The following is a 15,950-nucleotide window of genomic DNA, read 5'->3' as shown; positions in this document are numbered from 1 at the left end:
TCGTGGACGTAGGCCTAATTACACGAGGAACAGCTGCCTTTGCCATGCACCCTGCTCCTTTCCTTAAAACGCATGTAGATCACAACTTTGGCAAATCAAACACTACATTGAGATGAGAGTAATGAATTTCAACACTGACATGAAAGGAGATGTATTCTTTGAGACAGAGAAGCTTTCTTATTTGAGAGGACCAAAAAAAAATGTTTATGGGAACCGTGATCTGAACAGAACCTTTCATAATGGAGAATAATCATTTTTAAAAGAGCAATACGCAGGGTTTAGCTAACAGCATGACTTAAGACTCAACTGGTGAGATGTGCTAAAATGACATCGCTCATATGACCTCCCGTCATCCCCTTGCAGTTTAATAACTGGCCTAGTATCAATCACTGTCAAATTCCAGACATTGTAAGGAAAACAAATGGTATTGCTTGTAAAACCCACGAGTGGCAGCAAATAGTTAATGGTCAGTATCTAGTAGATGAGGTTTGTTTATTCCATGTGATTCCTCTAAGATGTGGTACAAACTTTGCTCAACCAGGAAGGAAAAAAAAAAATGTGGAAAAGGCAAACATTTGAGTGTCTTAAGGGTTCTCATGTAACTTTTGAGATTTATACCATACGTTTGTTTGGATGGAATTTTGTAATATTTAAGAACTATTTAAGACTATATTTTATGCAAAAATACACCAGTGTTATGCTCGTTAAAGAGTACGAATAAGTCCCTTGAGACCCTAAATGTGTACACTGACAGGCTTTGTCCCTGAAGGATTTGTATATATGTAATTGTATTGATGCTTGTGAATGTTGTAGTTTTAATTACGAAAATGTTGTTTTGTACATTGTAATTTATTTGCTGGTATCAATGTTGTACTGGGATTACAGAGACACCAAAGAATAATAATATCAGTTTTGGTGATATGTAGTACTGATGTTTTTTTTTATTGTGTTCTGTAAAAGAAAAAAAAATAATTTTTACTTGAATAGGCTGTGTAATGTGAAAAGTCCCTTTCTCGCATGCCCTTTTGTAGTGATCTGTCTTTCTCTTTGAGGTGCATGGTGCCGTTGGATATGATGGATAAAAAAAAATGATGAATCAGCTATGATTGTGCAGACCCTTGATGTTCAAAATCAAATTTACAATATAAAATCATGCTCAAAATTAATAAACACACCAGGACATATAAAGTAAATAATTAACAAGTGTCATTCCGTCAAATGATTATGTTTTATGAATTGATTTGATTAATCAGAGTTTTGGACATAAGAGAATTACAGTTTTTAAATGGACTTGTCATTCAGAAATTCAGCTCTACAGTCTGAAGAGTGTAAGATTGTTACTTTTTTGCAATATTTTAGTAAGTTGTACTTTCATTGTCAAACAATTATTTCAATTTTAACATAGCCTACCATAATGTGAAAAGTAAATAAGAGTCAATAACAAAACTTCCAGAATGTCACTGTCACTTGCCAACGAGGGGAGAAGAAATATTAGAAGTAGCCTTCTTAAATTCATATCTTCACATTTCTATAAAATGTCCACTGTTATCTCTCGAATAGGCCCAACGGGCCAAAGAGGAGGCTAGTATAAACCAATCACTGGGCTAATGGGGAAACTTATAGCCCCCTGATGGCGCTACCTCTGAAAGGCGCGACAGCACAAAGCAGCCGAGGCATGAATCATTCATGGGAAAAATAAAAGATAAAAGATATCTGACAATAAGCAAGACCTTGTATAGAGTGTATAAAACAAGTCCCCCCTCTTATTTCCTCCATTAAAACGCACAATCTCACTTTCAAAGAGTTGCCTGTCCAGTCTATAGAATTAAAATTGACCAACGCGAGTCCTGCACCACTTCAAAGGCTGCTGCTTCTGAGCGGAAGGCTGGCCGCTTTGACAGTCTTCATGGTGCGTTAGGATTTCTATGGCAATTGGGTAGTGAGACGCTCACATTTGAATATGTCTGGTTGAAAAACACTAACTGCCACTAAATGAACTGTAATCAAAGAGCAGGATGCACCTTCTCCCGAAATCGTCTGATATGTTGCCACAAATACATTGTTGACAGGTAAATGACACAGAAGCACACAGCCGCTCTGGTTGCATTTGCCTGGTAAGAATAAAGGAGGAGGAGGGGGGGGGGCGGGAATACAAGAGGCTCATGCAAATTGTTACCCCATAAAAAACATGTTGAAAATTATGTTCAAATCCAATGCTGGATCAATTGAGGCACACTTGACTCAGGTCAACCTGGAGCACATTCGGACACTATGCATTAAAACACACACTTTGTCGACACTTTTATGAATAAAAGTTCGAATAAACTTCATGTAAAGAGCCACATCAGCAGCATCGTATGGAAACTTCAATAAGAGGCTGCAACTGTATAGGCTTATTTAGTTGTATTATAAAGGGCCTTTGTCACTTTTATAGCATTCTTCTAAGCTTTTCTAAAAACACTATTTATCCACACACTGATGATGCTTCATTCAAAACGAGCGGCTTTGAGTCCCCTCTGGTTTTGTGCGGGGACTTTTATAGCGCCTAGGGCCTGAAGAGTAGCCTGCCTCTTGTAGCTCCTGTTTCGAAACAAGTGCTCCATGAATGTTGCAAAATAAACACGATGAAAAATAACCAGAGATAGTTCCTTCGGCGTGAAAAGGAGGGGGACTTAATAAAAGGAGTGAAGCAGTCACCCTTCAATGAGAAACGCTTTGAAGTAGAACTTATTATCTGAGAAATACTTTTTGGTTGTCCTAACGACGCTGCTGAATAGGAAAGGCACTCCTTTGTCAGCGATTTGTTCTCCTTTAGTGGGATGCCCGTGGAAATCACTTACATGGGCCACCTTAACATACTGCCTGCAAATCAGTAACTGGCAGAGTCAGACATGCAGACGCCACTTTGGAGAGGACAAAGCAAAAAGTCGCAGTGAAAACGGCGCTCCTTCTCACTCATTGCGCCCTTTAAAGGGGTTGAATGATAATTTCTCAGACGACCGTAGAACCAAAACAAATGCCGTCTTGTCAGACTTTACAAGCATTATCCATCTCCTGAATACTGTTAGCACAATGCACATAAAAATGGTTTGTGAGGTGATCATTTTGGTCACAAAAGTTAAGAGTTTTCTGTTAAAAATACAGGTTATTTGATCCAATGCACCTGCGCCCAAAACGACAATATCCTGTGCTCCTGTCCTCCTCGGCTCACCTTTAAGGATTAGAGGAAAGTGTCATTCTTAACATAAAAAAAAAAGAAAAAGAAAGAAAGAAAATTGCCAGCTCTCTTACTTAATAACTTTGGTCTTATTTTTGTCGACAGGAAAGCAGGTGTGGGGAAGTCCCCCCCGCCCCCCCTCACCCAGAAATCAAATACAGCAGAACAGCAGCACCTTGTGACAGCTTTGGCCCGTTTTCACTCACTCACAGAAATCAAACCACACTTGTGTCGTTTAAAAAACCCCAAAGCTATGACAAGTTAGATAAAGAAGACTAACGTGAAAGACTGCTGAAATATTTAAAGGAGTGAAGGGCCTTGGAAATAAGAAGAAGTGGATGATGTGGGTGAATCTTTGGACACTTGGGCTTTTTCTTTTGTTTAGTTCAACTATTACACTGGTGTTCATTCAAGTGCTTGTAAAATAATTTTGTCTTAATTACACCCGTTCCATAAAATTAATGCACGATGTGACGAACATAACACTCAAATCATGGAATCATGGAAAACAAACTGCATACGCCTATTAAAATTAATAATCATGTTTATGTTGCCTACGCAAATTGCGGTTAAGTTTGTATCAGAGTATATGGCTGCCATTCCCTTTACCTTCATAATTCACAGCAGGCTACATTCAAAGCTGATGGTTGGATAATATTAATTTCATATTTTGTTATTGGCCTACCTGCGCACTGTCAAACTGTAGTGAGGTCAAATGGTGATTTCACTGATACTGATACTTTAAACGGTATTGCAGTATTTAAAAAAGTTTTAAATACATGTATTGTCCAATGACTTATATTAACCTAATGAAATAGTTTGTCACCTAGGCTATATTTGTCCACCTCGAGGCTCACACCTGTTTGGAAAACAATGTCCCCATTAGAAAAGCAAAGCCGTAACTTTCTCACATTCTGGTGGGTTTTCAGATTCTTCCTTTCTCAGTGCGCCATGCAGACAAACCAGTGCAGAACTGGGCACAAATTCACTATCTAGGCATTTTGCCAGCATTTTCCAAGCACCCTACCTGGCTACTATCTTAAGTTTCATGAACAAGTCAGAAAACAACACAATCCAGTTGCTGTTGCACAAGCTCCTACTCCCGGTCAGCTGCCAGAGCCTCTCAACTCCATGACTGCCTCGGAGCAAGAGTTTTTTCAAGAGAAGCCAGCGGACAAACGCAGATTTATTCTGCTCTGCGAACAGTGAGTATACATAATATGCACGCCAGGCTGCAAGGGAAATATTCGACAGCAAGTTAGAAGCGGCTCAAAACTTTGGTATTTTTTGAGGATGAACTTTTTTTTTGTTTTTTTGCCCTAATTCGTGGATGTTGGTAGCTGGGGAAAAACACTGACTAGCCTTTGTCCCGTTTTACATTTGGACTGTCGGACGTCTGCAGAGGAAATGTCGCTCCTCTCCAGCCCAACTTCAGCAGCTGTGGTTTCACCTATTAGCCCCGATGTCTTTCCCAAAGGAGTGCGGGAGTTAAACATCTGACAATAGGCACGCCGGGGGGTCACTCAACTGACCTGTACCCGGTTTTAATAGTTTCATAGGAACTTCATTAAATCAATTACCTAGTGAGCACATCATAATTTATTTGTAATTATCTGTGAAAAGCTAGTTTTTTCTTGATGCATGTAGACTTGTCATTATATGATGCAACCTACAGGAATTGTTTACTTTAGGAGCTACACGTGTAACTAACAGTTTTATTCAGTCATATAGTTCATTTTAAGGAGCCTGTGGGTCGCAAAGGAAAGCAGGCTGTGGGCTGGAGCGTCTGGCATTTTGACGCAGTGTTGTTTCTCACTTCAGATCTCAAAACGAGGCAAGTTTCAGAGTAAAGGTATACTAAGCTAAGTGGTCTTGAGATAGAGTGCCAGACTTCACAAAAGTTTATCTTTATTCTCTTGTTTGCAGTAGCTCATTTAAAATAGAGTACACAATTTATTTAATGGAATTCAACGGCATAAAATGTATTCCAACTTGACAGGAAACTCGAGGCATACAAGGCATAATCAAAATACCTCTGGGAGAAAATAATAAGCTATACAGAGATTTTCCATCCTTTCATTAATTCGTTTTTTAATAAGTAAAGAAAAATAAAATAAAACAAAATGTGAGTAAGGAATTAAAGGCAACCATAGCAAGCAATAACAGGTGCCAACAGGCTAATAGGCCTCTCATACTAAATTTATGTAGTCTAAGCATATGCATACATGCAGTGTACACATTATATTTGCAATACTAACACTGAGCAAATATATTTGCATAATTGATATTGTTTATATATTGTTTTGTGTGAGATAAAAGACAGGCATTGAAAAAAATCATGTAACAACTTTTGCATTTTATCTTTCTGACACTGAAATAAATGTCTTCAGTTGTTCAAGTGTTGGCATGTTTAGAGTGAAAAGTGTTATTTTGTTCATTATTAAAATATTTTATTTTGGTTGGCACTGTGATGATCAGCCATTATGATGAGATTTTACTATTTTAGTGATAAGTTGTCCATCTCTCAATGAAATGTTAGTGCAAGAGAAGTATGATTTAAAATAATGTCTCACTGAAGGTTTTTTAGGATCAAGGGGACCTCATTGATTTTCCATGTTGTCACATGGACCACGGCTACTTTACATTCATCCACCGCTCTACACAGGAGCAAGATACATCACTCTGATGCTGCCTGTCTCTATCTCAGAGAACTGACATAATATCTGGCGGCTCAGTAACATCTGTGGGGGTAGAGACTTGGTGCCGGTCCAAAGCCCCATCCCAGGACTGGGAGCCACTCCAAGGCAGTAGGTGAGGAGAGCAAGGTCGTCCACGGACAACCGCATGAGCCAGGCCCTGCTACCTGGCCCTCATGCAGCCCACCGGCCAGAAGGTAGAAACTAAAGTGCAGATAAGCGTAAGCACGCTGCCCCAGTAGTCTCTTATTGAATGACAGGGCTTTCCTAAAAGCCCCTAAATGCAGGATGTAGGCTTCACCGTACTTGGAAACTAGGCTGACCAGGTGGAGGGAAATGGTGAACTATACTCTACCAAAGGGAACCAGATGGACTTTTTAGAGCTGAATATTTAGATTTGTACCCATGGATGATGTTGCTTAGAAGCTACTTTAGTCAGAACCAACAGAAAAAAAGGCTTCATTTCTGCAGCAGACATAAGAACGTTCTGTATGGATCTAAACGTCTAGCAGGCATTTAAAAACAGGCATTTAGGATGTATGTTATTTTAACCGGGGCTGGTTTGGGATATGTGAGCAGAGCCAAGTGAAATGGGCATGATGAGAGTACCAAGACATATCAGATTTATTTCACTGTGTGCAACACATTTTCCTCATAATCCAATGATGCTTTTCAGATGTTATTATGCAAGACATAATGCTGTAAAAATGACCTGGGAAAAAACATACCAGATTTAAAACTTAATTGATTTCTCAACCTTTTAAGGGACTGTGTTCGTCATCACAACCCCTCCAATCCAATATAAATGTATGTATCTTCCTTCCTTTTCAACCGAACCTACCTTAAGAGCATGCCCTATGATGAATCAAAATTATTTCAACAGCATAGTCCCGGTCCACCATTTCATCTACCCCCATTCTTTACTCCTTCCTTTTCTTCTTTTTTCCTTACCATCACTCCCTCCATTGTGGGCAAAGATCGGTATCTTTACTAGATTTGTGTGGAACTATCACGCCTGCAACATCAGAGGGCCGGCCCTGAATGCATCCCGTTTTATTGCAGAAAAGGTCAGCATTCAGAGTGGGAGAAATCATTCTATCACAGCTGGAGAGAGGGAAAGGGAGGGAGGGGGGGGGGGGGGGCATCCTTGGAAAAGAGAGAGGAGAAAGGGAGAGGGACGCATGGCCAGGTAAGGAGAGAGAGAAAGAGAGCAGCCTGGACTCAAGACACACTTTCCTCGCACATAAAAAAGAGAGGAGGAACCGTCCACGAGAACAGTAGCTAGAGGAGTGCGACAGTTAAGAGTTTGACTCATGCTCTGCCTATTAGGGGTCTGGCTGTCTTCATGTTGCGGAGCCTCTATATTGTTCATGGTGGGCAAGTTGGTTAAGTTGGTTACCAAACATCCTCAGCTTCCAGTCTCCCTGCAGGAGCTCTAATCCAATGTGATAAGCCAGTGCACTAGCAGTAAAGTATCCAGTGTGGAGGCACCGCTGCCTCCCCAACCATGCAGAGCCAAGACCTCCCTCTGACTTCGTGGAGGTGTCTGCGTGGATCTGAAACATCACAAGCCTCACGCCCATTCTCTTTAACAGACTCGGGATTGGCAATAACAGATATGGCTCTGGATGGGCAGAAGAAAATATGGTGTCTTGATGTTTCCAACTGACCAGGGATAAGCCAGAAAGGAAATATGGCTGGATAGGCAATAAGATTGAGATATGGGGTCTCCAACTGACCGATGGCTTCAAAGAGATGTGGTTTTGGTCTATGGAGGCCCCAGATGAGGCTTAAGACAGACATGATTGAATAGCAAGATGACCTATGTTATTAATGGGGTCCAATAAACAGCACTTACCCAGTTCTTCATCCACCTCTCCGCTCCTCACCTACCCTACCACCTGCCCTCCTGGTCTACTGCAGACAAGATGTTTGGGTCTCACTCTAGTGTTCAATTTCGACCTGTAATAAGAAACTGCATTTAAGAAATAGAAACGACAATGTTATACACGTTGAATGAAAGGAATCACAACCCTCTACCTCTTCTAAGGACATGAGCAGCTCACTTATTAGGACAAGCTCTCTTACTTGTTGTGAAGATACTGATGACAGGCATAATGTGTCTGGTTGTCCCATAGGACACTTAGCTCTGGACTGTCCCAATCACAAGACTAATTGTATAATTAGGCCAGCTCCGTTGGGGATGGGCACCTTTTGGCCCTTCCCTGACACTTGCCATGGTAAATGACAGTATATCTCACAAACTATCACAGCCGATCCATCTTAGTGACACTAAACCTAGAGAGACGGCAATATTTTATTAACATGACTGATAGTTTGTGAAAAATATAAGATAATAACATGAGATCTAAATCTCAAAAATGAAGCATTACAGTGCCTATCTCATGATGCGTGTTCATTATAAATCTAAAGTGCCCTCAAACTAATGAAGATTACCTGCTTATCATCCCAATAACATGACTCATGTTCTAAAGTTTATCCACTAGACTACTTTTCCTTGTAAGTCTATAAGGTTTATTTAATGAGTAGAGCAGCCAATAGATTATCTGCATCACTTCAGTGGGATGCTTCAGAATATGGGCTTTTCTGAATTCAGCCTCATAAGTGAATTGTTCCTGCAAGGGCTCCTCCCGTGTACAGGGATGGAAATTTCTTGATTTCCCTACTACGCCGGTAACCAGCAGCCCCCCTCCTTAGATTTTCAGCATCACCATGCACATCATTATCGTTGTCAAAAAGTTGTGCGTCGAATATGAACTCTCGGTGAAGGGGGCTGTGGCAGGCGCTGCCCGGGGGGAGCCGGGAGGGGAGGAGGGGAGGGAGGGAGGGAGAGAGAGAGAGGGGGGGGGGGGTTGAAGGTGTCGGCGCTTCATTTCTGACTGGCCGTGGCGAGGTTAGGACACCTCTCCATCCAGGAGGGCCCCATAGGTGCCCTCATTACGCAGGCCCCTGTAGCACCGAGCGGCGTGCGCATGGAGAGGAGAGGTGCGACTCCTTGCGCGGAAAGTCTCCCTCTCCCACCTGGCCTCTGTCTGCCTGTCACAGCTCCTATAGGGAAGACTGCTAATATGAATTATAATAAGGATAATAACAGTCCTGTGTTTGCGGGAACACTGAATATATTAGTAAAGAGGTGCCGGTAATGGCACATTCTAATGGTCAGAAAGTTAGACAAGCGTCAATTTCACAATACAACGAGACGAGACAGCGGAACACAATAGACTGAATCAGCTCAAAAAGTGCCCTGATGTCTACACTTAATCCGCGCCAGAGTTTCCATTTCTTTTTAGTTGCAGAAATAGTAAATAGAAAAGAATCCAACACTTTTTTTTTCCAGTCGAGCCTTTTCAACATAGTTTATGGTGCATGCATGGAAAGTATGTAAACGAATGAAGTTCCTCCAAACTTCCCCGCTGCATACTGTGACCGAGATTCAAAGGGCAAGTGGTGCTTCATTAACCGTATCCCCATTTACTTTAGATCCCCCCTGAGTCTCAGAGAGAGCGGATTAATGTCAATTACCTGTCATTTCGGAACACCTACAATATGTTATGTCGGCTCCGGCCCGGCACTAATGGCAGCATGCGGCTTTTCCTTCCAAAAAGAATTCTGAATTTAGAATTAGGGATCATTTTTAAAACACTTTAAATAGTCGCTACGCGAAAATGATAACAGATGAAATTATTAAATTATAAGAAATGTAATTATTGTCGCTTGTTTTTGATCTACAGCCAAATGTGCAAGTTTCCATTCAAAACAGGGTGCTGCTATATCGCGTATATCACAAAAGATTTGATTTATCCTGCAACTTACTTTGTGTGTGTGTGTGTGTGTGTGTGTGTGTTTGGGGGGGGCGGGGGGGGGGGGGGGGGGGGGGGGTTATCATGAAAGGAAACTGAAGGACTGAATGATTTTATCGGTCACAGTTGTATGACAGGCGTACAGGCATAATCTGCTTAAACAAACCAAACAAACGAATACATTAGGCGCACTTTAAATGACTAATAATTGTTGATTTGGTTTTGCCTAAATCCCAATTAGCAGGCTCCTTGGATTAACTTTTGCCTATATGATTTTAACAAGATAATAAATGGAGACTAAATGTGTTATTTTTTGTTTTGCATCAATAATGACGACGTAAATAAAAAACTAACTGATCACTGTCACCAGTTCAACAAAAGTGTTTGTCTACTCTAACAGCCAGCATTTGGCTGTAATGCATGATGGACTTGCTGAACGAAAAGCCAGAGTATGGGCTATAGAAAGCAGCATCTATCTCAAGGACTTCCATAATGAGGGGATTCTTTCACTTTTCAATCACTTCTAGTCGTGCCCGGGATTAAGGGAGGGCTCTTGACTCTCTCTTTCACACAAAACCAAGTGTGCTTGTCCGCAACTCGAGGGAGAAAAGAACAGAATAATATACGTGAGTCCAGGGTTATCGTGTTTAATTGGATTAGATGGTGTCATATTGAAGGCCAAGTCTGGAGCATGACAAACAAGGGATAGACAGCCAAGTGGGACATAACAGGGAGAAGAAAGGGGTTCCGGACAAAAAAAAAGAAAAAAGAAAATATGTTCAGTTGGTTGTCAGTCGTGCTGAATCGTGGGACACGATGTCTTCCAAAAGTTCTCACCATAATCATGAACACAAACTCGACATGAACATTTCCAACATGTCCCATCACATCAACATCTGGCAATGACTGACCTTTATTGTGCCGTGACAAACACACAGTCAAACTTGGAGCAGTAGTTTGGCTGCATGTAGGCCAGGGATTTAAGGGAGGTAAACTCACTTCAACAGTTTACCTTATCTTTTTATTTGCGGAATAAAGTTTAAACTACCTACTTTTTCAGGCTGACATAAATCTCATAAATTCAGTAGGCCTATACATCAAGCTAGTAGCATCAAACTAAGTTAAATTAGGTATTTTAAGGTGAAAGAGGATGCTTTTCCCTATAGGTTTTCTTAAAAACATCAGATTTAATTTAGAATGCCGATTGCTTGTCTTATGTTGATCACCGACTGGAGGTGATATAGTTTGTCCTTTTTATTTAGCACATTATTCTGAAACAGAAAGGCAGCAAAGGGGCCCAAATCATTATATTTGCCAGACTAGCCTACACTGCACGCCTCTTACCCATTATCACTCCCAAAAAAGGAGACGTGAAACACGCTAAAGAGCCCGAGTAACTCAGAAAGTGGAAATGAGCTGACACAGAGAACTTTTGGCACTGTAAAGGAGAATGGTCGGGATTGTGGTTTGTGTGTGTGTGTGTGTGTGTGTGTGTGTGTGTGTGGCGCTGTCTGTGCGTCAAGCAGTGGCAGCAATAACAAGGTGCGCGCAGCTGAGCGTGCAGGTGCCCGGCCTCCACCTGCTCAAAGGCAAGGAGACAGAGAGAGAGTGTGTGTGTGTATGTGTGTGCTTGGGGGTGGGGGTGGGGTGGGGGGTCGATTGTCAGGGTGCAGAAAGATGGGGAATCATGTAGTATGACAGTGATGCCCCAAATCACTCTGGTGTATCGCACCATTTTGTTCAGGAACATCCTCTGACACAAAGGACAGACAAAAAAAAGCATGTAAGCCTCGGTGAAGCTTATCAGTCTTTAAAGCGTGTAAAGATCTACCCAAACGCTGATGACCATCACTGTAAAGGCGGCAAAACCGTGCAGGTAAAGGAGGCTGGGACACAGACAGTCGGGAAGTGTCAGAAGGACAGACTTTTTTTTTTACTTGCATGCTTTTAATTGCTGACTGGCAGAAGTGCGCATGCACTGACTCAGGTTTTACAAATAAATATCAAATAAATATCTATTTTATCTTAGGCCACAATGGGGGTCAGGGATATCCGCCTCTATGGGGATGTGAGGCTATCTGATACATATATTTCTAAGATTTGCTGAATAGCTTAGATGAAAAATAGGATGGACAACATTCACTCTATTTCATTATTCAGTTACTTCATTGGCATCAGAACTCTATTGCCCAATTAATGCGGCTATTACAGGCAGAAGTGGGATCTGATCGCCGTTCATCGTCTGTATGGCTACAGACTTTTACAGACCTCTACAGACCTATTCATTTTATGAGGTGCCGTTGCTTTTTTTTCCCCCTTCCCTAAAACTGTCTGTGACAGTCGCATAAACTTTCTATTGGTCTGTCTTGTCTGGCGCGTTCATGTGGCGTTGCAGCAGCATGCAGGAACAACAAAGAACAACAAACAAACAAGCTGCCGCTGCTCGCTCCCTGTCCCGTCAGGGTGGGAGTGTTACTGATTCATAATGAAGTTTAGAGCTGGGGAAGGGACGCGTTTAGTCTTCACTATCACGGATGCGGGTTATTATAATGGGAATGGTTGTGGTTGTACACGTCAGAAGTCACATCCTGCTGAAGTTGAGTCAGAAGAAAAATACATACAATCTATGGCAATACACGGCATACATGTTAGTTTGCACATATGTCTATACTAATAACCTCACCATAGACATAGGTTACTGTAAGCCACAGTCTGCTGCAGTAGTGTATTAGTGATTTATAGAGTTAAAGTAGCAGAAATAAAACAGTGAAGTGCCACTTCTGCTGCAGTGAAGTTGAAGTCGAACAGGCTTCCTCCCAAGTTAGAGCAAACTTGAAGGAGTCAGATCTGACAACCGATGAACTCCATATATTCACTCACACTCAAGGTAAGAAAACGAAAAAAGTTGGAGACACTTTTGTCGCACTGTAACGAGTCTCATTACCATGCGCCCCCCTCCTCCTCCTCCCCGACACCCTTCCTTCACTTTACCAGCCTCCTGGCAACAGCAGACAAAGCGGCCGGGTTTTTTAGTGGTCTCCGCCGGGGCCGGTCAGCCTTTGATCTGGCCCCGTTAAGGAGAAGGGAGTCAGGGGGGGAGTCAGGCCGAGAGGAGGGATGCAGAGGAAGGTAAAGCCACCTAAAATCATTTTACCCACCCTTTTAATTGGCAGAATAAAGTTTCCCCACCTTTTCAGGCTGATATCGCCTAAAACTAGTGGTATCAAACTGATATACCGTATGAGGATAAGGTCTCGTAAGCGGGGATCCCTGAAAATATATTTGATTTTGGTTGATACTGGTGGATTTTTTTTTCTTATGATGATGTCATATATTTAACCCACCTTTTTCTTCGTCACTACATCACTGGAAGAGAGAATGCTCCAGGCCTACACAAGTCGCACTCCATTGACAGTGAATAATTATTTCTGCATAACCAGAAAAGGCCGAGGTAGGCTATAGATGGGCCACTGTAAGGGAAACGGACCTATAGAGCTGAACTCAGCAGGAAGCCTATGCAAGGCCGAGAGTTAGGCCTTAAACCAGAGGCCCTGAACTGGTTTGATTGGGATAGATTATATAGAGAAGGATCCCCCCCTCTCTCCCTCCCCCATGAATAACAAGGCATATAGGCTAGATTTGGAAATAGGTGGGCGGCAGCTATACAGCACCTATAGAACATTTTTCACATGTAGAGGTGAATAAAAAGGTGGGTAAACTGTAATCTGCAGTCATAGACAACAGTCATGAGGTAAACATCCACCAATATAAACTAAAAATCAATTATATCTTTTAGAAAATCATTAATTTATCCTTTTTAAATACATCATTCTGATAGTATTCGGTATGAATAGGCTTACTATGAATTTACATAATAATCTATCAGCCTAAAAATGTGCGTAAACTGTATTCCTGCATATAAAAAGGTGTCTAAACTGAGTCTGAGGTGGGTTTATCCTCCACTACATCTCTGATCCTGATTACCGCGCCAGCGCTCCGTCCCCTCGGACTGTCTGGCTGACAGGGACACTCAGACAAAAGGTCTCCTCAAATGAAGTTAGTAATGGTCCACATGTGCCAGATCAGTCATCCAGCCTCCAGACAGGCCAGCGAATTTCATATCATGCAAATTGACTGAAAAGGATGCTGGACATATGCCGATCATCAGTGGGGAAACAGGCTGTGTGTTAAAACTGGCCCGTTGCTTTGCAGTTTCTAAGAACAATGCAATATCAAACTGATATTCCTCTAACAACACATGTGTTTGCATTCAGAATAACATGTAGAATAATATAATTAGTAGCCTAGAAATTGCCTGCCACCATTTCATTTAATTGAAAAATGAGTCATTTTGGGCAAATGAACATAAAAGGAAAAAAAAAACATAATATATTAAACAGATTAAACTTATTAAAGTAAATTTACCCCTTTACCCCAAAGCCCACGTCGTTGTAAAAGTGATATAAAGCATTTCATTCATTAATTGCATTTCAAAAAAAGGTACATATTGGCACGCCAATTACTTTGCAATTAAATTATTTTGTTTTTAAAATTGTGTAAAACCAGAGTCTTTATCTCAGAGGACGGGAAAGTAAAACGAATCCATTTCTTTTTAGTTGAGAGCCTGTATTTATTTTGAATGCAATAATTGATAAGGGAAAGAAAAAAAAACATTTTGTTGCCTGCCTCAAGGCAATGATATGCTGAAAATTAAAGACTGATTATCATGGTAATAGAGTTGTAATAATTTTGTGACACATTGAACATTTCTCAGAAAAAAAGGCTTTTGTACAAATTTAGAAGAATTAAATTAAAATCTGTATCCCTTTTAATTTAAACTATATCCCTAAAATATTGAAATAAATGAGAGAATTAATGCTTAGCCTAAATGCTATTTCTTGATCAACTCTACACACATTATGCTTTGAAGCCATTTTTGCAAATAGCTTAACACTTTTCTTTTCAAACTGTGCTGTAGCTACAATAACGAGGGCTTTTATTGCTTTGGAATAATCTTTTGTTGAAATTAGTTTGTCATATATTGTCATTAGCAGACTATTAAAACAATGAAGTCATTATTTGGGCATCCCCGGGCGGGGAATTAGGAGAATAAAACCATCTTTGCCACACGGGTCCCATTTAGATTAATGGAAAAATATGTAAAACATTTCGTTTTAATTTTCCTCTGACAGTGTTTTGCATACATGCATTTTCTCCGCCTGCGTTGTACCTCATAATTTATGAAAGCAATCTCGACCAGCACATTACGGGGCTATGAAATACTGCTCGCAGCCTAATTGATTCCCGTCACAATTTTGTGAGGTTATAATCGTGTTAATTGTAATTTACTCTCTCAGGGAATACCGGAGAGATGTATTTAAATAAATCTGCCGAGCGGACTGAGAAGATTATATCAGTTCCACACATAATAGAAATGTCATGTAGAATTACACAGCAGAGGCAGACAAAGATGCATTCCTCTAATCTACAGAGACGTCACTCAAATCTGTTACTTTTTCATTCCCAGATATTACTGGAATCGTCAAGGTGCAACGAAAATTTGGGTTATACCTAGATTATTCTGTGACGACTAGAGGACACCTTTAAATCGGGGGAAGGAGGGGGGGCACCAAAAAAGTGTGGCTATTAGTGGAAATATAAAATAAGACCTGGAATATTGGATGGAATTGTCCTTACAAAAAAAGGATAAGAAAATTGACATAATACACCTGCAAGCAAGTGGAGGAACTCAAGAGGTTTTTGTGCTTCAAATTTAAAACCAGCAAATTAATTATTTCATGATCATCTCCAGAAGAGTTGCCCTGTTTGATTCGTCCCTGCATGAAGCCATATGCCTCTGCTTACTCTGCTTTGAGATCTTCCTTCCTGCCTGTGCTTTGGGACACCTGTTGTTAGCAGGTTGGAGAAGTGGAGTTGTCCAGTCAGAGTGTCTCCTCCTTGGTGCAGAATCACCAGTGTCACCTGCTGCTCCACTAGCTCTTGAGTGACTGCTGAATATTCCTACTGCAGCGGCATGTGACATGACCCCTAAGTTTGACTTTCTGTAGCTTCTGATACAGTCCACTGTACAATAACACCATATACAGCGATACAAAAAGTCAAAGAAAGGAAACTGAGTGAAGAAAATTTAAAATCTCACATTTTCATGCCAAAGTGTAAAGCCATTGTTCTCCCTATCCATTTCAATCTTTTATA

The sequence above is a fragment of the Centroberyx gerrardi genome, chromosome 10 (genome assembly GCF_048128805.1).
Source record: "Centroberyx gerrardi isolate f3 chromosome 10, fCenGer3.hap1.cur.20231027, whole genome shotgun sequence".
In the NCBI taxonomy this organism is placed as follows: Eukaryota; Metazoa; Chordata; class Actinopteri; order Beryciformes; family Berycidae; genus Centroberyx; species Centroberyx gerrardi.
The sequence above is the reverse complement of the archived record's forward strand: the minus strand, read 5'-3'. Positions refer to the sequence as shown.